At 43.6% G+C, this 22,154-nt stretch overlaps 1 long non-coding RNA gene across 2 annotated transcripts; it reads left to right on the top strand.

The window, feature by feature from the left end:
• The first annotated feature begins 237 nt into the window (after positions 1 to 237).
• LOC307164007 lies at positions 238 to 13,144 on the top strand. 2 transcript variants are annotated; one of them, XR_013822188.1, is made up of 5 exons: positions 238 to 481; positions 1,762 to 1,797; positions 6,475 to 6,544; positions 11,468 to 11,633; positions 12,872 to 13,144. It is a non-coding gene; the product is annotated as an uncharacterized lncRNA (long non-coding RNA). The 2 variants fall into 2 exon arrangements; XR_013822187.1 differs by lacking the exon at positions 6,475 to 6,544.
• Positions 13,145 to 22,154: the final 9,010 nt, after the last annotated feature.

Here is a 22,154-nt window from a genome sequence, read left to right as displayed (position 1 = left end):
CCATGGAAAGCTGAAAAGCTACGAGATTACACATTTTTATCGGAATTTTAACTTCAGAAAGGTAACTTTGATGATTTATTTCCACAGTTTACTCTTGTTAAGTTACCTATTTGTTTAACTTTAAGAGTGCACCGAGAGAGAGAGAAGTACCGAGCGGCCCACTTCCTAGTAAACTCGTGTCTTGTGTGCATTTTATTACCAAAAAAAAAAATCTATAGGCCTATATATTTGCGCATAATTTCGATAGATTTTCTAATCTGGCAACATTCGATAACGTCATCATGAATAAAAATTAAATTGGAATTAATCTGTTGTGATGTAACGTTATCTGTTGGTGCGCTAGCCGGAAATATGATCCCGTACACTTGGATAATTTTTCTCTTGCTTGCTGAAGTCAACTGTCACCGCCGACGAGTCGACGACACTGCGTGCGCGTGAAGCACTGAAGCCAGCCGACTCCCGACAGAAAACGCAGCTAGAGGTAAGACTTAACACATTTTTCATAGGATTATGATTTTTCTGAACCTCATCGCATTGCAGAAAAGAGATTGTTGATAGCCTAATTTGAAGCGCCATTCCCGACATGTGTGAGCATATTACGTTAGCTGCTACAAAAGATTTGTCTTATCTGCAACATTACATTTATAACGTCTTCAGTTTGATTAAAGAGTACGTTTAGCATTGTTGAATAAAATTAATTTGTAATTATGTATGTGTTGGTGCGGTAACGTTAGCTATTTGAATAATCTCACTCGGTTTTTTTTTTTTTTTGCCTGCTGCTAACGTTGCCGCCAGAGGAATCAGACATTTAAGCGGGCCGAGTCAAAAGAAAACGCAGCCACAAAACTTAATTAAAATACGACATTTTAAAGGATAACTTTAAAGTTATTTCCTCCCCCAACCTTCACCAACTTCATCGCTTGCAGAGGGTAAAGTTAGCCTAACTTACACTGTTGGTAGCCTAATTTGAAGTGCCATTCTCGACTTGTGGGAGAATACTGTATGTATTAATATTGTTCTTATCTGGCAACATTACATTTATAACGTCTTCAGTTTGATTAAAGAGTACGTTTAGCATTGTTGAATAAAATGAATTTGTAATTATGTATGTATATGTTGGTGCGGTAACGTTAGCCGTTTGAATAATCTCACTCGGTTTTTTTTTTTTTTTTTTTGCCTGCTGCTAACGTTGCCGCCAGAGGAATCAGACATTTAAGCGGGCCGAGTCAAAAGAAAACGCAGCCACAAAACTTTTAATTAAAACACGACATTTTAAAGGATAACTTTAAAATTATTTCCTCCCCCAACCTTCATCAACTTCATCGCTTGCAGAGGGTAAAGTTAGCCTAACTTACATTGTTGGTAGCCTAATTTGAAGTGCCATTCTCGATTTGTGGGAGAATACTGTAGGCTATGTATTAATATTGTTCTTATCTGGCAACATTACATTTATAACGTCTTCAAGTTTGTTAAGGAGTAACGTTAGCTTTGTTGAATAAAAATTTATTTGAAATTGTGTATTAATGTATGTGTTGGCGCGGAAGCCGTTTGAAAAATCACTCGGTTTTTTTTTTTTTTTTTGCTTGCTAAACTTGGCGCCTAAAGAATCAGACATTTAAGCGGGACGGCTGATTCGAAAGTTTTATTCATTCGAGAGTTTTATTAATGACTCGTGAAAGCATAATAATATACTCGCACTGTATTAAGATTTTTCGAGATCTTACTCTTTCTTTTATTTACCATTTGGTTCTTTTCTTTCAGGTTGCAGCAAAGACAAGGCCTCAGCAATCGTTCCAGGTACATAAGTGACATGAACTAGCATGCATACAATGTTTTTCAAATGCAAACAATGTTGTTTCTCTTCGGACACAATCCCTAGATATGTCAAACATGTTAAAGTGCACAGAAACCGTGCAAACTTCAGGTATCCATGTGGGATTTCGAAATGTCCTTGTAATTTCAAGACATTTTGTGCGTTACAGACACACATGTACCGAAATCACTCAAAACATAAACCAGCTAGATCTCAGAAGTGTGTGAATTTGAATTGTCAGGTTGAGGAATGCACTTTCAAATCTTCACATCTTTCAAGTCTCTGTGAGCATTTAAATATGCATATTAGGGATGGGGAAAAGATTGTTTGCCCTATCAGCACTTGTCAGAAGCTCTTCAGTGTCAGATCCTCATTCACCTCACATTTAAGCAGGAAACATGCAAAGGATTTGGTAGCATGTAGAGATGGAGGTGTAAACAGTGATGATGCAGCTATGCATGATGATGCTGTTGAGATGGGAAATGATGACATGACTGAGACTATAGAATTTCCTGAGGTTGGTAATTATTCAGGAGATGTTGAGAGAGACAGGAATGTTTTTCTTACCAATTTGGCCCTTTTTTACTTGAGAATGCAAGCAAAGATGCTTTTACCTGCTTCCACAATATCCACTCTGATAGAAGAGTTTCAAGAACTATGCACAAATGCAATGTCACAGATGTTTGTTCGACTTCGTGAAGAACTGTCAAACCTTGACATTCCCGATGAAAGGATTTTTAATATCATAGATGGTCTGTCAAAAGATAACTTATTAAAGATGTATAATGAGGGCATGTTCAGATCAGATGCAACCAGGAAGACATATTTTAAGAACAATTTCCATTATATTGAGCCCATACAGGTTCATCTTGGTTTTGATGCTTCTGGTAAAGAACGATTTTGCCAGTATGTCCCAGTGAAAGACACTCTAAAAGCCCTGTTGAACCTGCCATCAGTGAGAGAGCAATATAATGTGTCAAAAATGCACTTGCCAGAAGATCCAAATGTGCTTGAGGATGTGAGAGATGGTAAGACTTTCAAAGAAAATAGCCTTTTACAAGAGTTTCCTTCTTCAGTTTCTGTTATCTTGTATCAAGATGCATTTGAAGTAGTGAATCCTCTTGGATCTGGCAAAAAGAAACACAAGCTCCTAGCTGTGTATATGACACTGAGTGAGATATTGCCACATAACAGGTCATCCATTGACCCAATGCAATTAGTCATGCTGTGCAGGGAGTCTGATTATCAGTTTTTTGGACAAGAGAAAGTTTTCTCCTCCCTTGTGAAAGACTTAAAAGACATTGAGCAATCTGGTATTACTTTGGAAACAGGCCAGACTGTGAAGGGGGTAGTAATTGCAATTGCAGGTGACAACCTGGGGTCGCATTCACTTGGAGGTTTTACTGAGAATTTCAGCAAGAGCAAAAACTTCTGTAGATACTGCCTTATAGCCAGAGACAGATTTGTAAACGAACCTACTAAGCTAGGCCCAGCAAGGACAGTAGAAAACTACAGGAGCAGTGTGGCGAAGTTGTCTATGGGATCTGAAAACTGTGTAGATGGAGTAAAAAAAGACTCAGTTTTCAATTCTTTACAGCATTTCCATGTATGCCAACCAGGACTTCCTCCATGTCTTGGTCATGATCTTTTCGAAGGGATTGTATCTGTGGATCTTCAACTGTATCTTAAACATCTTGTGGCCATTGGGAAGCACTTCACATTTGTGCAGTTGAATAGGATGTTCTCTCAACTTAAGTTCAAAGGTAGTGATGCTAATAACCGACCTTGTGTGATTAGAGCTGATGGAGAGAAATTGGGAGGAAGTGCAGCACAGAACTGGTGCTTGTTGCGTCTTCTCCCTATCCTTGTTGGTAAACGTATCAAGAATCCACTTGAAGATCAAGTTTGGCAGTTGTGCCTCAAGCTGAGGGAGATAGTAGAACTTGTCTGTGCTCCCAAAATCCATACCAATCAAGTAGCCTATCTGAAGCTACTTGTTGAGGAATATTTGGAGTCTAGAGCAGCTATTTTTTCAGACAGACCATTAAAGCCAAAACACCACTTCCTCCTTCACTATCCAGACCTTATAATTAAATTTGGCCCTCTTATTCGCCTCTGGACACTCCGCTTCGAAAGCAAGCACACATATTTTAAGCAGTGTGCACGGAAGCTCCATAATTTCAAAAACCTATGTAGCACTTTGGCAGAAAGGCACCAATTACTACAGGCCTATTTACACTCAGGGAGCTTTTTTCCAGGCATTCTTCAAGTAGGCCAAGCCAATGAATTTGATGATCAAATGTACAATGTTGCCATTCAAGAAGCTGTAAGACTAAGTGGTATTAAGAAACAAAACACAGTAGAAACAGTTTCTGCCACATACAAGGGAACTACCTACAGGAAAGGAATGGCTGTACTTCTCAATGTTAATGACAGGGGTCATGAGCTTGGTAGGATTGTTGTTCTTCTGGTCAGTGAGGAGAAGGTTCATTTTGTTTGTGAAAAGTCTCAATCAGTGCCAGCCTTGGATCTTGGTGTTCACATCTTGCAGCATGACACACAGAAACATTATGTTTGCGTTAGTGTGGACACCCTTGCTGATTATTACCCACTTCCAGTTTACAACTTTGATCACCTTGATGTTTTTGTGCTTCATCATTCTGTTTTTTCAGGTGAAGTATAATGGAAGCCAGCATTAAAAGTGTCCTCTCCTATCTGGAAAATGAGTCACTGGAAAAGATTCTACAACATTTGTCAAGCATTGGGGTTAGGACAGCTGATGACATGGAATTCATAAAAGAAGATGATTTGAAACACCTCCTGACACCAGTGGACTGCAGGAAACTACTGCATGCCTTCAAAAGAAGAGGTAAATTGTGGTATTAAAATTATATTTCACCAAAAAATTTAAATTGTCATCAATTACTCACTCATGTCGTTCCAAACCCATAAGTAGTTTGTTCATATTTAGAACACAAAATGAAGATATTTAAAATTTTCTGTTCCTTCATTGAAATTCTGCTTACCCAAAACTTATAAAGCTTCATGCTTCAAAACTTAAAATAAATCCAGATATATGGGGTAGTTCAATTTAAGTATTCTGAGGAGACACACTGGCTTTATAGTTAACGGATTTAATTTAGAATTTTATTCACCTATAAACGTTAACTAATGAACATACAGCACTCAAAATTTGTAAACATAAGCTCAACTGTACTTGCTTGATGCATGAGAACAAACCTTCATGCTCCATGTTTGGTGATCAATGTTTTTATGTGAATAAAAGCCTAAATTAAACACATTAAGTGATTTGTTATTACTTTAATAATTTCAGTTAAATAATGAAATCCGTTTAAAAAATACAATGCATATGAATTCCAAAACCAGCAGTCATACAATATTGACTATACACATTTATTAGATACAGCTATGTAAAAAGTTTTTGACAAGATGTATATGTTTTCGTAAAAGCCTTGAATTATTGTGATAGCTACTCCATACTTTTTCTATTTTAGATACACAGCACAACACGCAGCAACATGACTGTACCATGGAAACTTCTGCTGAACCTGACTATTTTTTGACTTTAACACCTGTACCTTATCCTGAAACCTCACCCAATTCAGAGCTTGTATTGGAACCTTCAAGCCATGTTTCTGTGCAGAATAGCACTTGGGTTTCAACATTTTCTGTGCCGTGGGAGAAAACACATGAAAGCTTGAGAAGGTGTCTTGCACAGAGGAAACGACCAAAAGCTGCAGATAGACGGCATATGGTGAGAGTCATTGCAGAAGCAATAAGACAGGTTTGCTTGAACCCCCCATTCAGGCAGTGTGCTGAACTGGCTAAGAGCATTGTGGATAAATATCCTGAGTCTTTTGAAGACCGAACAGAAGAGGGAGAACAGCTTGGCAATGGATATTACACTTTAAGCAAACAACTGAGGATAAGGATCGATTTTTTAAACAGAGACAATACCCTAACACGACTTCGAAAACCAAAACGAATGGTCCCTGCCGTGGATGAAGACCTGCCTGGACCATCAAGAAAGTGTGCCAAAACTGATAGCTACGGCTGTGTCAAATGGCAGCCATCACAGCTGCCTGAAGGTGAAAATAGAGAGTCTCTCTATGAGAAGAAAATAGAGTTAATGACTATTTATTCCAAGGAGGGACAAAGAGGTGCAGACCAGAAGCGAGTCAATGATCTCATGACATTACTGTATGAGCAACAGCGTCGTGACATTAATGCAACTCCTTCACCAACCCTGTCAGATTTACAGAATGAGTGGCCATTTCTCTTCATCCAGAAGTTTTTACTACAGCACTTCTGCACATTGACAGGAATTGAGCTGGAATCAAGACTACGAGAATCACTTGCTGGCAAAGGGAAAAGAGTGCTACAATATTTCAATAGTCAACTTTTGAAATGGAACAAGGAAGTGAAGGCAGTCCTTCATGGCATCGAGAGACAGATGGAAGACATGGATCCTGGACTTTCTGCAATTGTAGTCATGATTGCTTACTTCAAAGAAAAGGAAGAAGCTGTTTTCCTCTTGGCTGATGCAAGTATTTTTTGTACAGTATTGCCACACACTTTCTCTTATGAATATTGTACTTGTGATTTCTAAAAGTGTTTTTTCTGTTTATTTTGTGTTACAGGAAACTTCCACCCAAGCAGACATTGAGGCCCAGATTTCCCTGCCAAGCACTCCAAGGCTCATCATGCTCGGTAAGATCCCACACACACACACACACACACACACACACACACACTCACTGTCCCTCGCTCACTCACTAGCGCTCACTCACTCGTGCACACACATACACTCACTCACTTACTTGCGCTCACTCACTCGCGCACACACACACACACACACTCACTCACTCGAGCACGCACACACTCACTCACTCGTGCACACACATACACTCACTCACTTACTTGCGCTCACTCACTCGCGCACACACACACACACACTCACTCACTCGAGCACGCACTCACTCACTCGTGCACACACATACACTCACTCACTTACTTGCGCTCACTCACTCGCGCACACACACACACACACACACACTCACTCACTCGAGCACGCACACACTCACTCACTCGTGCACACACATACACTCACTCACTTACTTGCGCTCACTCACTCGCGCACACACACACACACACACTCACTCATTCGAGCACGCACACACTCACTCACTCGTGCACACACATACACTCACTCACTTACTTGCGCTCACTCACTCGCGCACACACACACACACACACTCACTCACTCGAGCACGCACACACTCACTCACTCGCGCACACACACACTCACTCGAGCACGCACACACTCGCGCACACACACACACTCACTGTCCCTCGCTCACTTACTCACTTGCACACACACACTCGCGCACACAAACTCACTGTCCCTCGCTCACACACACTCGCTCACTTGCGCGCACACTCGCACTCTCACTCGCGCGCGCACACTCGCACTCTCACTCGCGCGCGTACACACACACACACACACACACACACACACACACACACACACTGTCCCTCGCTCACTCACTAGCGCTCACTCATTCGTGCGCACACACACATACACTCACTCACTTACTTGTGCTCACTCTCGCACACACACACACACACTCGCGCACACACACTCGCTCACTGGCGCGCACACACACTCGCTCACTGGCGCGCACACACACTCACTGTTGCTCGCACTCTCACTCACTCGCGCACACACACGCACTCACTGTCCCTCGCTCACTCACTAGTGCTCACTCACTCGTGCACACACACTCACTCGAGCACGGACACACTCGAGCACGCACACACACACTCACTGTCCCTCGCTCACTTACTTGCACTCACTCACACACACACACACACTCACTGTCCCTCGCTCACTTACTCACTTGCACACACACACTAGCGCACACACACTCACTGTCCCTCGCTCACTCACGCTCACACACACTCGCTCACTGGCGCGCACACACACTCACTGTTGCTCGCACTCTCACTCACTTACTTCCGCTCACTCACTCGCGCACACACACTCACTCGAGCACGGACACACTCGAGCACGCACACACTCACTGTCCCTCGCTCACTTACTTGCACTCACTCACACACACACACTCACTGTTGCTCGCACTCTCACACACTCGCACACACACACTCACTGTCCCTCACTCACTTACTCACTTGCACACACACACTCGCGCACACACACTCACTGTCCCTCGCTCACTCACGCTCACACACACTCACTGTCCCTCGCTCACTCACGCTCACACACACTCACTGTTGCTCGCACTCTCACTCACTCGCGCGCACACACACACTGTCCCTCGCTCACTCACTAGCGCTCACTCACTCGTGCACACACACATACACTCACTCACTTACTTGCGCTCACTCACTCGCGCGCGCGCACACACACTCACTCACTCGAGCACGCACACACTTGCACACACACACTCACTGTTCCTCGCTCACTTACTCACTTGCACACACACACACACTCCCGCACACTCACTGTCCCTCGCTCACACACACTCACTGTCCCTCGCTCACTGGCGCGCACACACACTCACTGTTGCTCGCACTCTCACTCACTCGCGCGCACACACACACACTGTCCCTCGCTCACTCACTAGCGCTCACTCACTCGTGCACACACATACACTCACTCACTTACTTGCGCTCACTCACTCGCGCACACACACTCACTCGCGCACACACACACTCACTCGAGCACGCACACACTCGCGCACACACACACACTCACTGTCCCTCGCTCACTTACTCACTTGCACACACACACACTCACTGTCCCTCGCTCACTCACGCTCACACACACTCGCTCACTGGCGCGCACACACACTCACTGTTGCTCGCACTCACTCACTCGCGCGCGCACGCACGCACACACACACACACTGTCCCTCGCTCACTCACTAGCGCTCACTCATTCGTGCACACACATACACTCACTCACTTACTTGTGCTCACTCTCGCACACACACACACACACACACACACACACTCACTCGAGCATGCACACACTCGCACACACACACTCACTGTCCCTCGCTCACTTACTCACTTGCACACACACACACTCGAGCACACACTCACTGTCCCTCGCTCACTCACGCTCACACACACTCGCTCACTGGCGCGCACACACACACACTGTCCCTCGCTCACTCACTAGCGCTCACTCACTTGCGCACACACACACACACTCACTCACTCGAGCACGCACACACTCGCACACACACACTCACTGTCCCTCGCTCACTTACTCACTTGCACACACACACACTCGAGCACACACTCACTGTCCCTCGCTCACTCACGCTCACACACACTCGCTCACTGGCGCGCACACACACACACTGTCCCTCGCTCACTCACTAGCGCTCACTCACTTGCGCACACACACACACACTCACTCACTCGAGCACGCACACACTCGCACACACACACTCACTGTTCCTCGCTCACTTACTCACTTGCACACACACACACTCCCGCACACTCACTGTCCCTCGCTCACACACACTCACTGTCCCTCGCTCACTCACGCTCACACACACTCGCTCACTGACGCGCACACACACTCACTGTTGCTCGCACTCTCACTCACTCGCACACACACACACACACACACTCACTCGAGCATGCACACACTCGCACACACACACTCACTGTCCCTCGCTCACTTACTCACTTGCACACACACACACTCGCGCACACACACTCACTGTCCCTCGCTCACTCACGCTCACACACACTCGCTCACTGACGCGCACACACACTCACACTCACTGTTGCTCGCACTCTCACTCACTCGCACACACACACACACACACACACACACACACACACACTCACTCGAGCACGCAAACACTCGCATACACACACTCACTGTTCCTCGCTCACTTACTCACTTGCACACACACACACTCCCGCACACTCACTGTCCCTCGCTCACACACACTCACTGTCCCTCGCTCACTCACGCTCACACACACTCGCTCACTGGCGCGCACACACACTCACTGTTGCTCGCACTCTCACTCACTCGCACACACACACACTCGCACACACACACTCGCACACACACACTCACTGTCCCTCGCTCACTTACTCAATTGCACGCACACACTCGCGCACACACACACTCACTGTCCCTCGCTCACTCACGCTCACACACACTCGCTCACTGGCGCGCACACACACTCACTGTTGCTCGCACTCTCACTCACTCGCGCACACACACACACACACACACACACACTGTTGCTGGCACTCTCACTCACTCGCGCACACACACTCACTGTTGCTCGCACTCTCACTCACTCGCGCACACACACACACACACACACACACACACTCACTGTTGCTCGCACTCTCACTCACTCACTCGCGCACATACTCAACCCATTGTGGAGGACCGTTAAAAAATAAAACATTCTAGTCTTTCTGTCGTGATGTCGTGAAGCATCGCAGACGTGACGTAGGTTGTCGCCCACTATGGCACACTATACGAGATAGTCTACAAATTCTACACTGTGCATACATGTGCAGGCACACTACCTGGCTGTTCATTAGAGGATGTTATGAAAGTGATCTGTGTAGCAAAGTTTTTTTGCCAAACAGTAAACCATATCAGATTGAATGATGTGCAATGTCAACTTAATTTTTTCAGGAGAGTCCATTCTGGGGGCAAAAAAGTGGATGCTTTCCATCGAGGGCAGAGTTGTCCTCCAACTGAGTGACTGTTCCGAATTCACTTCTGCTCTTGCTGTCCTTTTTGCATCATACTATGTATTTAACATGGAATATCCTGAGGAGGCAGCCACTACATTAGAATTTATCCAGAGGTAAGCACTTATTTGTTGTTGATATATTTTTGATTAGGAATGGGAACAAATATTTGAGTACTCATTCTTTAACCACCTACCCGACTAGTAAAATACTTCTCAAAGTGTTTATTTGGTTTATATGGACTGTTGTGTAATTGTTAAACATCAAACTTTTATTTTAACTCACCATGCAAATGGTAGAAAAGTAAGCACAGCTAGTCTACAGTCAAAATTTCATGGACATCACATTTTCTTTTCTTAACTTTAATACTAAAGTACTTGGTTTTTAGAGTACTTGACTTCTAAATTACTCAAAGTTCCCATCTCTACTCTTCACACTTCTATAAATGTGCTCACTGTAATCTGTAGTACACTCCAATGCTGCAGCAAGTCCCTCTATCAGGGTTCCCCGCGGGGTCTTAAAAAGTAAAAAATTCTGAACTTTAAATTTAAGTCCTTAAAACCACTTAAAAACCGGCCAGATTGTCATCCGCAGTCTTAAATTTAATTTAGTCAGGTCTTAAAAAGGTTTTACCCTCGTTCATTTCCAGAAATGCTGGCCGCAGAAAGTTATTACAAAGTAGCAAAAAAGTATCGAGTTGTAGCCTACAAAGCGGAGCTCTAGAGCAGGGGTCTCCAACACGTCGCTTGCGTGCTACCAATAGCTCATGGCCTGATTTGAGGTAGCTCGCCAGAGGCCGTTCACATTCTTATGACAGGTTTTTTTTTTTTTCTTGGATAGAGTAATGCATGATGTTTTTATTTACAGATTCTTCATCAGGATAAATCCGGAGCACAGCAAGTGCAATTCGAAGGTCCAGATTAGCAGAAGAACTGGGAAGGTGGTCCAAAGAAAAAACGAGTCCCTCAATCCACACGTGGCATCGTTCATCAGGGACTTCATTGAGTATGACTGGAAGAACAACTAATACCAGGTGAGACTGTTAATTGTTAACTTGAATACTCTGAGTTATTGTCATTCTAAATCCCACTTTTAACCCCAGGTAAAGGAACATTTAAAAAATTGTAATTTAGAAATTGGGTTATCAGCGCTTTTTACCAGGGGCTGCGTGTTGTGCTGTGTATCTAAAATAGAAAAAGCATGGAGTAGCTATCACAATAATTCAAGGCTTTTACGAAAACATATACATCTTGTCAAAAACTTTAGCTAAATATGTGTTCTATATTACATATTTATTATATTTTTACTTATATCATTAAATAAAGTTGTTATTATAAAAAAAAAACGCATTATATTTAATTATTTTTAACCTTATAGGTATAGCGGAGGATTTTTTACTTCCGGGTGGGTGACCTATACTATTGGTCCTCCTAATTGTCAATCATTCTGGTGAATCAATCAAACTTTTCAAAAAGTGGAGAGGGCGGGTCTTATCTAAAATTCGGAAAGATCCTCTGCTATACCTTTAAATAATAGCCTACTACCAGCTGATAGGGCTTTCTGTATGTTTACAGCATTAGGTGAGTTGGGTTTTTTTTCTTGAGAAAAATTAAGGCCTATCTTGTGTGTAGCCTACCTAATATTTATCCAAATGAGTCAATATTAAATAAAATCACAATAATTGAATTGAAATAATAAAAAATCGTAGCTTACCAGATATTGTACCATGTAAACATTGTAACATGTTGTCACTAAACCTAATAAAATTCAGTTTAGTTACTAAAATGTTAGTGACAATCACAATACACTTATTGTGATGCCATTTTTTTTTACAATAATTTTTTTTATGTATTTTAATTTTCTGTGCATAATTTATTTTGTTAAACTACATAAATGCCATTATCTGTACCGTATCCCAACTGTTACAATAAAACATCAGTTGAGCAATATAACATGCATTTTTATTCAGTATATAAGCAATATTTTGCTTTTTATGTTAAAGACACTATTGATACCGTGAGAAATTTACATTCTCAGGAAAATAGCCGCTTATCAGTTAATCGTTAATCGATCGATAAGGTCTATCAACTAATGATTAATGAATTAATCGATAATTTGCAACCCTAGTTTTGGTTTATAGAGAAGTGGACATTGTATTACATGTTGATTGGCTTAATTAAATGATCCAATCAAACTTTTATATATATTGTCATCAACCCATCTGTCTTGCTTATAAACTTTTCCATTAATAATTAATTTCTTCCACTGCAGGGTAGAAGACTCCAGCCCATGATGTTGACTAGTTCAGGCCGGGTAAAAGACTCCAGCCCATGATGTTGACTAGTTCAGGCCGGGTAAAAGACTCCAGCCCATGATGTTGACTAGTTCAGGCCGGGTAAAAGACTCCAGCCCATGATGTTGACTAGTTCAGGCTGGGTAAAAGACTCCAGCCTATGATGTTGACTAGTTCAGGCCCTGTTTTTTAAGGAAAAATAAAGTTCTGGGAGAAAACAACATTCAGGGACCAAATTCTATTGTTCAAAATCCTGCTGTTTTTAAATCATTTAATTTGTCTTTTATACCTTCTAATTGAAAAAAAAAAAATGTTTTTTTACTATGCTATTTTTATTTTATGAATTTCGAAATTTAAATTGTGAAAAGTTGTCAATAAATGGCATTTTTGTGACAAAAACAGTGTCTTCATTTTACAGCACACAAAATTAATGCAGTAATCCCTATTACAGTAGTAAAATATGTGGGGTGATGAAACACAGTACTGTGATTATTACTGTAAAAAAGTTTACAGTATTTTTTAAAGTTACTGTGATTAAGTTTACAGTAAGCGTACTGTGAAATGAACTACAGCAACTTACTTGCTAATTGCTGCCAGCAAGTTGCTGTAAATTTCACAGTATTCTTTTTACAGTGTAGATGTATGCTTTTATAATAAATTGTGTCTATCTATCTATCTATCTATCTATTGTAATAATGTATGATTTGCAAAAATGAAAACTGCTGCTTCTGTGTAGATTAGAGAAGCAAAGTGTATGTTTTGCACGCTACATTGATTATGGCCAAGCATGCGCCCTTAAAATAGCATATGAATAACATGCACAACGCGCCACTGACTTTCTATTTCTGAGTTTATATTTCATTCTTGGTATCTGTTTAACCGTCTTGTTTTGACTGAACCTCTCATACATAGGAGATTACAGTAAAATGTATTGTTCTGTGTGTACAGTCTTTCTGGGTAGAAATGACGAAGTTTTATACCATCATAAACTAGGCAAATAAGTTCTCCTGACAAGAGATTTTTCCCGCTCGAGATACTCTAAGGTGATTGGTCCACGTACGCGAAGTAGGCGTAAGTTAAGAAACTCCATAAAAGATCGACTCAGGAAAGTTTCTATAGAGCACTTCGTCTGAGAGAATTTCTGGTTCTATGGCTCCTTAGGGAGCTCTCATCTCCGTTTTCTTTTCTTTTCTTTTAGTCTTTTGTCTTTGTTCTCCTTAGTTCATTTCCACCCACGAGGGAAAATTAACTTAGCCTGAATTATTTCTTTTGTAACTTCGCTTTCAAAGGACCTTGAATTTCCCGCAAACTCGGTTCGCCTACGGAAGCACGAGCAGCACGCCTCCACTCAAACGGACACACGTGTCACAGGTCAGGGTGGAGCACCGGTGGAGCGCCAGCGGGCCGCCCACCCCTTCACTTGCGTGCCGCCCCTGAGGAGCTGACCAAGGACACAAATGAGACAGACACAGAATTAAAAATAAATGTTCTTTATTAAATAAATAAAAACGGTTTCTCTTCAGAATTCATTTTTTCGGGGAGCAGATTCTTCACTGGACTCAGACAGAGAATGGAAGGGACATGAGGATACGTGTAACTCACAGCATTAGCGAGCTCTTCACTAGCCTCAGACAGAGAGTGGAGAATACGTATAACTCACAGCATTAGCAGGCTCTTCCAGCATTAGCAGGCTCTTTCAGCATTAGCAGGCTCTTCACTGGACTCAGGCAGAGAGTGGAGGATACGTGTGACTCACAGCATTAGCAGGCTCTTCCAGCATTAGCAGGCCCTTCCAGCATTAGCAGGCTCTTCCAGCATTAGCAGGCCCTTCCAGCATTAGCAGGCTCTTCACTGAACTCAGGCAGAGAGTGGAGGATACGTGCAACTCACAGCATTAGCAGGCTCTTCACTAGCAATAGCAGGCCCTTCCAGCATTAGCAGGCTCTTCCAGCATTAGCAAGCTCTTCCAGCATTAGCAGGCTCTTCACTGAACTCAGGCAGAGAGTGGAGGATACGTATAACTCACAGCATTAGCAGGTTCTTCACTAGCATTAGCAGGCCCTTCCAGCATTAGCAGGCTCTTCACTGAACTCAGGCAGAGAGTGGAGGATACGTGTAACTCACAGCATTAGCAGGCTCTTCACTGGACTCAGGCAGAGAGTGGAGGATACGTGTAACTTACAGCATTAGCAGGCTCTTCACTAGCAATAGCAGGCCCTTCCAGCATTAGCAGGCTCTTCCAGCATTAGCAGACTCTTCCAGCATTAGCAGGCTCTTCACTGAACTCAGGCAGAGAGTGGAGGATACGTATAACTCACAGCATTAGCAGGTTCTTCACTAGCATTAGCAGGCCCTTCCAGCATTAGCAGGCTCTTCACTGAACTCAGGCAGAGAGTGGAGGATACGTGCAACTCACAGCATTAGCAGGCTCTTCACTAGCAATAGCAGGCCCTTCCAGCATTAGCAGGCTCTTCCAGCATTAGCAGGCTCTTCCAGCATTAGCAGGCTCTTCACTGGACTCAGGCAGAGAGTGGAGGATACGTGTAACTCACAGCATTAGCAGGCTCTTCACTAGCAATAGCAGGCCCTTCCAGCATTAGCAGGCTCTTCCAGCATTAGCAGGCTCTTTCAGCATTAGCAGGCTCTTCACTGGACTCAGGCAGAGAGTGGAGGATACGTGTAACTCACAGCATTAGCAGGCACTTCACTAGCATTAGCAGGCCCTTCCAGCATTAGCAGGCTCTTCACTGGACTCAGACAGAGAGGGGAGAATATGTATAACTCACAGCATTAGCATAAGCAGGCCCTTCCAGCATTAGCAGGCTCTTCACTGGACTCAGGCAGAGAGTGGAGGATACGTGTGACTCACAGCATTAGCAGGTTCTTCACTAGCATTAGCAGGCCCTTCCAGCATTAGCAGGCTCTTCCAGCATTAGCAGGCTCTTCACTGAACTCAGGCAGAGAGTGGAGGATACGTGCAACTCACAGCATTTGCAGGCTCTTCACTAGCATTAGCAGGCCCTTCTAGCATTAGCAGGCTCTTCCAGCATTAGCAGGCTCTTCACTGGACTCAGGCAGAGAGTGGAGGATACGTGCAACTCACAGCATTTGCAGGCTCTTCACTAGCATTAGCAGGCCCTTCCAGCATTAGCAGGCTCTTCCAGCATTAGCAGGCTCTTCACTGGACTCAGGCAGAGAGTGGAGGATACGTGTAACTCACAGCATTAGCAGGCTCTTCCAGCATTAGCAGGCTCTTCACTGGACTCAGGCAGAGAGTGGAGGATACGTGCAACTCACAGCATTAGCAGGCTCTTCACTAGCAATAGCAGGCCCTTCCAGCATTAGCAGGCTCTTCCAGCATTAGCAAGCTCTTCCAGCATTAGCAGGCTCTTCACTGAACTCAGGCAGAGAGTGGAGGATACGTATAACTCACAGCATTAGCAGGTTCTTCACTAGCATTAGCAGGCCCTTCCAGCATTAGCAGGCTCTTCACTGAACTCAGGCAGAGAGTGGAGGATACGTGTAACTCACAGCATTAGCAGGCTCTTCACTGGACTCAGGCAGAGAGTGGAGGATACGTGTAACTTACAGCATTAGCAGGCTCTTCACTAGCAATAGCAGGCCCTTCCAGCATTAGCAGGCTCTTCCAGCATTAGCAAGCTCTTCCAGCATTAGCAGGCTCTTCACTGAACTCAGGCAGAGAGTGGAGGATACGTATAACTCACAGCATTAGCAGGTTCTTCACTAGCATTAGCAGGCCCTTCCAGCATTAGCAGGCTCTTCACTGAACTCAGGCAGAGAGTGGAGGATACGTGTAACTCACAGCATTAGCAGGCTCTTCACTAGCAATAGCAGGCCCTTCCAGCATTAGCAGGCTCTTCCAGCATTAGCAGGCTCTTCACTGAACTCAGGCAGAGAGTGGAGGATACGTGTAACTCACAGCATTAGCAGGCTCTTCACTGGACTCAGGCAGAGAGTGGAGGATACGTGTAACTCACAGCATTAGCAGGCTCTTCACTAGCAATAGCAGGCCCTTCCAGCATTAGCAGGCTCTTCCAGCATTAGCAGGCTCTTCACTGGACTCAGGCAGAGAGTGGAGGATACGTGTAACTCACAGCATTAGCAGGCTCTTCACTGGACTCAGGCAGAGAGTGGAGGATACGTGTAACTCACAGCATTAGCAGGCTCTTCACTGGACTCAGGCAGAGAGTGGAGGATACGTGTAACTCACAGCATTAGCAGGCTCTTCACTGGACTCAGGCAGAGAGTGGAGGATACGTGCAACTCACAGCATTTGCAGGCTCTTCACTAGCATTAGCAGGCCCTTCCAGCATTAGCAGGCTCTTCCAGCATTAGCAGGCTCTTCACTGGACTCAGGCAGAGAGTGGAGGATACGTGTAACTCACAGCATTAGCAGGCTCTTCCAGCATTAGCAGGCTCTTCACTGGACTCAGGCAGAGAGTGGAGGATACGTGTAACTTACAGCATTAGCAGGCTCTTCACTAGCAATAGCAGGCCCTTCCAGCATTAGCAGGCTCTTCCAGCATTAGCAGGCTCTTCCAGCATTAGCAGGCTCTTCACTGAACTCAGGCAGAGAGTGGAGGATACGTATAACTCACAGCATTAGCAGGTTCTTCACTAGCATTAGCAGGCCCTTCCAGCATTAGCAGGCTCTTCACTGAACTCAGGCAGAGAGTGGAGGATACGTGTAACTCACAGCATTAGCAGGCTCTTCACTAGCAATAGCAGGCCCTTCCAGCATTAGCAGGCTCTTCCAGCATTAGCAGGCTCTTCACTGAACTCAGGCAGAGAGTGGAGGATACGTGTAACTCACAGCATTAGCAGGCTCTTCACTGGACTCAGGCAGAGAGTGGAGGATACGTGTAACTCACAGCATTAGCAGGCTCTTCACTAGCATTAGCAGGCCCTTCCAGCATTAGCAGGCTCTTCACTGAACTCAGGCAGAGAGTGGAGGATACGTGTAACTCACAGCATTAGCAGGCTCTTCACTGGACTCAGGCAGAGAGTGGAGGATACGTGTAACTCACAGCATTAGCAGGCTCTTCACTAGCATTAGCAGGCTTTTCCAGCATTAGCAGGCTCTTCACTGAACTCAGGCAGAGAGTGGAGGATACGTGCAACTCACAGCATTAGCAGGCTCTTCACTAGCATTAGCAGGCCCTTCCAGCATTAGCAGGCTCTTCCAGCATTAGCAGGCTCTTCACTGGACTCAGGCAGAGAGTGGAGGATACGTGTGACTCACAGCATTAGCAGGTTCTTCAGGCCCTTTCAGCATTAGCAGGTTCTTCACTGGGCCCAGACAGAGAGTGGAGGTTACGTATAACTCACAGCATTAGCAGGTTCTTCACTAGCATTAGCAGGCTCTTCCAGCATTAGCAGGCTCTTCACTGGACTCAGGCAGAGAGTGGAGGATACGTACAGCTCACAGCATTAGCAGGCTCTTCACTAGCATTAGCAGGCTCTTCCAGCATTAGCAGGCTCTTCACTGGACTCAGGCAGAGAGTGGAGGATATGTGTAACTCACAGCATTAGCAGGCTCTTCACTAGCATTAGCAGGCTCTTCACTGGACTCAGGCAGAGAGTGGAGGATACGTGTAACTCACAGCATTAGCAGGCTCTTCACTAGCATTAGCAGGCTCTTCACTGGGCTCAGACAGAGAGTGGAGAATATGTATAACTCACAGCATTAGCATTAGCAGGCCCTTCCAGCATTAGCAGGCTCTTCACTGGACTCAGGCAGAGAGTGGAGGATACGTGTGACTCACAGCATTAGCAGGTTCTTCACTAGCATTAGCAGGCCCTTCCAGCATTAGCAGGCTCTTCCAGCATTAGCAGGCTCTTCCAGCATTAGCAGACTCTTCCAGCATTAGCAGGCTCTTCACTGGACTCAGGCAGAGAGTGGAGGATGCGTATAACTCACAGCATTAGCAGGTTCTTCACTAGCATTAGCAGGCCCTTCCAGCATTAGCAGGCTCTTCACTGAACTCAGGCAGAGAGTGGAGGATACGTGTAACTCACAGCATTAGCAGGCTCTTCACTAGCAATAGCAGGCCCTTCCAGCATTAGCAGGCTCTTCCAGCATTAGCAGGCTCTTCCAGCATTAGCAGGCTCTTCCAGCATTAGCAGGTTCTTCACTGGGCCCAGACAGAGACTGGAGGATACGTGTAACTCACAGCATTAGCAGGCTCTTCACTAGCATTAGCAGGCCCTTCCAGCATTAGCAGGCTCTTCACTGAACTCAGGCAGAGAGTGGAGGATACGTGCAACTCACAGCATTAGCAGGCTCTTCACTAGCATTAGCAGGCTCTTCCAGCATTAGCAGGCTCTTCACTGGACTCAGGCAGAGAGTGGAGGATACGTGCAGAGGCCGCCTTACCTATGTTTCACCCGTTTCAATTGAAACGGGCCCCGCCCTCCAAGGGGCCCCCCAACAGAACAGGGAAATCCCATTCATTTTCTCCCTAGGATATTTATTTTCAGACATAAAAGCGGTCTCCAACACGTCGCTCGCGAGAGTAGCTCGTGGCCTGATTGGAGGTAGCTCGCCAAGGGCCGTACACATATCGCACTTTTGCGTGCTCAAGTTCGTTATTTCAAATAATTGAAGCGACGCGCTCATTTTTTTCCAGGCGCAACGAGTCAATATGAAGGATGGGGGTGCACCCAAACTACGGGTGTTTTTTTCTTCTCCGTAAAAAAAATCTTCTAGCAGAGAATCCAATTCTCCAACTTGGAGGTTACCAAAGACTAGGTCTTGTAGAATCCTGGCCTGCCTTTCCAGGAAGAGGACAAGATCGGAAAAAGTGGCTCTTGCTCCTGTTCGTTCCCTGATGTCAAAAGTATGTTATCTCCATTTTTCTTTCACTTTGTAAGGCACCTTGGAGATTAGAAGCCTCAGGTTTAATGGAAGGTTCAGCTCATCCATGTACCTAAACCCTCTGGGGTCTGAGGGGTTTTCTGGGCCCTGGAGGTGTACTGACATGCTCTGATATTTGTGCTTTTTTCAGTTATTTATAAACATGTTAATGGCAAAGGTGTAAATTCACTCTATATAGCACAAACAGGGCTACCAAAATATGTGATCACCATGCATGTATATTTTTTAATTTTTAAGAGAATAATGTTTATGCGTGGTTATTGAAAAAAATAAAAATGAAAGACCACAAAATAAGACCACAAAACTCATAATAAATATGTGTCAATAAGACTTTTGACTAATGGATGTTGTCTCTTTGAGTTCTAGCTTCAAAATTATGTAAAAATAGTCTTGCTTTATCGTTCTCATAAAACAATACATTGATTTAAATTGATGTAAAACAGGTTTTGCTTGGAAAGCCAATATGTGAGGGGGGCGTGAACGAGGAGTGGTTTACACCTCAGATTACAATGTCCCACCCACTCTGCATAATTAGCCATTCATTCAGGTGTGACACTGACTGAGCCACAATGCAAGGACAAAAGATATATTTAGAAGAAGACTTATATTGACCATTTAAGATTTTGCTTACATTTATCTTGTAAATATGTTTTGCCATTTTATTAAAAAGGTTACAATTACAACAATAATTACAATTTCAACAATATTTCAAGTGTACTCTTTCTTTGTAAAAAAAACAACAACATTTTATCTATGTATTCATGAGTTTGAATATAGCCAACATTGGAACAGCTAACATCTTAGTTGATGACTTTATTGTTGACAAAAATAGTATGTATATAGAAATTGCTAAACAAAAGCTTATTTGATGTGGCAGTATATTCTACAGTAAAAACTGTACACAAATCTAGTCAGCAAAATGTTGTCGATTTTTTTCTCATCTCAGTATAGCAATACAGTTTGCTAAAACATCATCATTCATTCACACAGAAACGCGAGTGTGCGAGCTGTGGTAATCAGCGCGCATCTCTGCCGTTTATTCATTCATAAACAGAAACCCGATTCACGTGAGAAGGAAAAAAACTTACTACAGCTCAGCTCGCTCCTCGATATACCCGCACTTCTGAGGTACAGTTTCCATTATTATTATTCCTCACAGCGCTGCGAGACGGTGTAAACAAGTAATGATATTAAACTTGTGTTTTCTCGAGCTGATATGTGGGCGTTCACAGTTTGCGTGGATTGCCTCAGACATTTGTGTTTTCTCGAGCTGATATGTGGGCGTTCACAGTTTGCGTGGATTGCCTCAGACATTTGTCAGGGGTGCAAACACATGTATGGTCAAAAAAGAGAGAGGTAATCGAAGCCCTCGTCCCGTGGCAAATATCCAGATACTTACATTGCCACCCACCCCTGCCACCCCCGGCAGTTGAACCATCTCCTGAGTTGAACTTGGCAAGTCCGAACTACCAAGGACGCAAGTCCGAAGTTTTTTTTATTTTATTTTTATTGAGATAACAAACAAGGGGAATACAGAGACATATGAATCCATAAAACAAAAATATCAAAATTCTGCATCCTATATCACATAGCCTATCAATCATGTTTCTAATACATTAAGTATCCTTTTCAGCAGTTTTGATGTCTTTTGAGCTTTTCTATTGTCCTGTATTGAAATTAGAGAGTCATAAATCTTCAAAATCTTCAGATCAGTGGAAAATGGTCTACCATTTGGTACAGTCGACAAACATTTTGCTTTATGTATATGATATTTTCCAAATAGAATAAGAAGTTTCATTATATTATCCATTTCCAATAAACCAGAATCACAATCCATAAACAAGACCATTACATCAGTTATTACTGATGTAACTCAAAAAGAAACCAAGAAACTTGGGACCAAAATAATTTAGTATAATTAGGCTACAACTGAAAAATAAATGTAGCCTACAATAGTTTCATTTTCTTCTTTACAAAAACTGCATAATGGTGAAAACCCTTCTTTAAACTTACTAATAAAATCATTACATGGATAGTATCTGTTTATTATTTTAAAGTGAGTTTCTTTGACTTTATTAGGAATTACATATTTATTTATATATCGGACCATAAATTCTTAAAACCAAGGAAGTGGTAATCCTGTTTCCACTTCACAGTTGCATTAGGTGAAGAACTTTTTTCTTTGGTTAAAAGTCTTCTGATATAAGTATTATTATTATTATTAAAAAAAAAATTATCTCTAATGGAAAGACCCAGTCCATAACTGCCTTCAAAACCGTTCTTCAGAAAGTCTATGGGTGAGGTCACTGACGCTTTGTCCATATTTTTTACAGTCTACTATGGTGTCCAGCCACTGGTGTCTA

This window comes from Squalius cephalus (assembly GCF_949319135.1).
Source record: "Squalius cephalus genome assembly, chromosome: 1".
NCBI classification, from domain to species: Eukaryota; Metazoa; Chordata; class Actinopteri; order Cypriniformes; family Leuciscidae; genus Squalius; species Squalius cephalus.
This window is presented reverse-complemented; position numbering and strand designations above follow the sequence as displayed.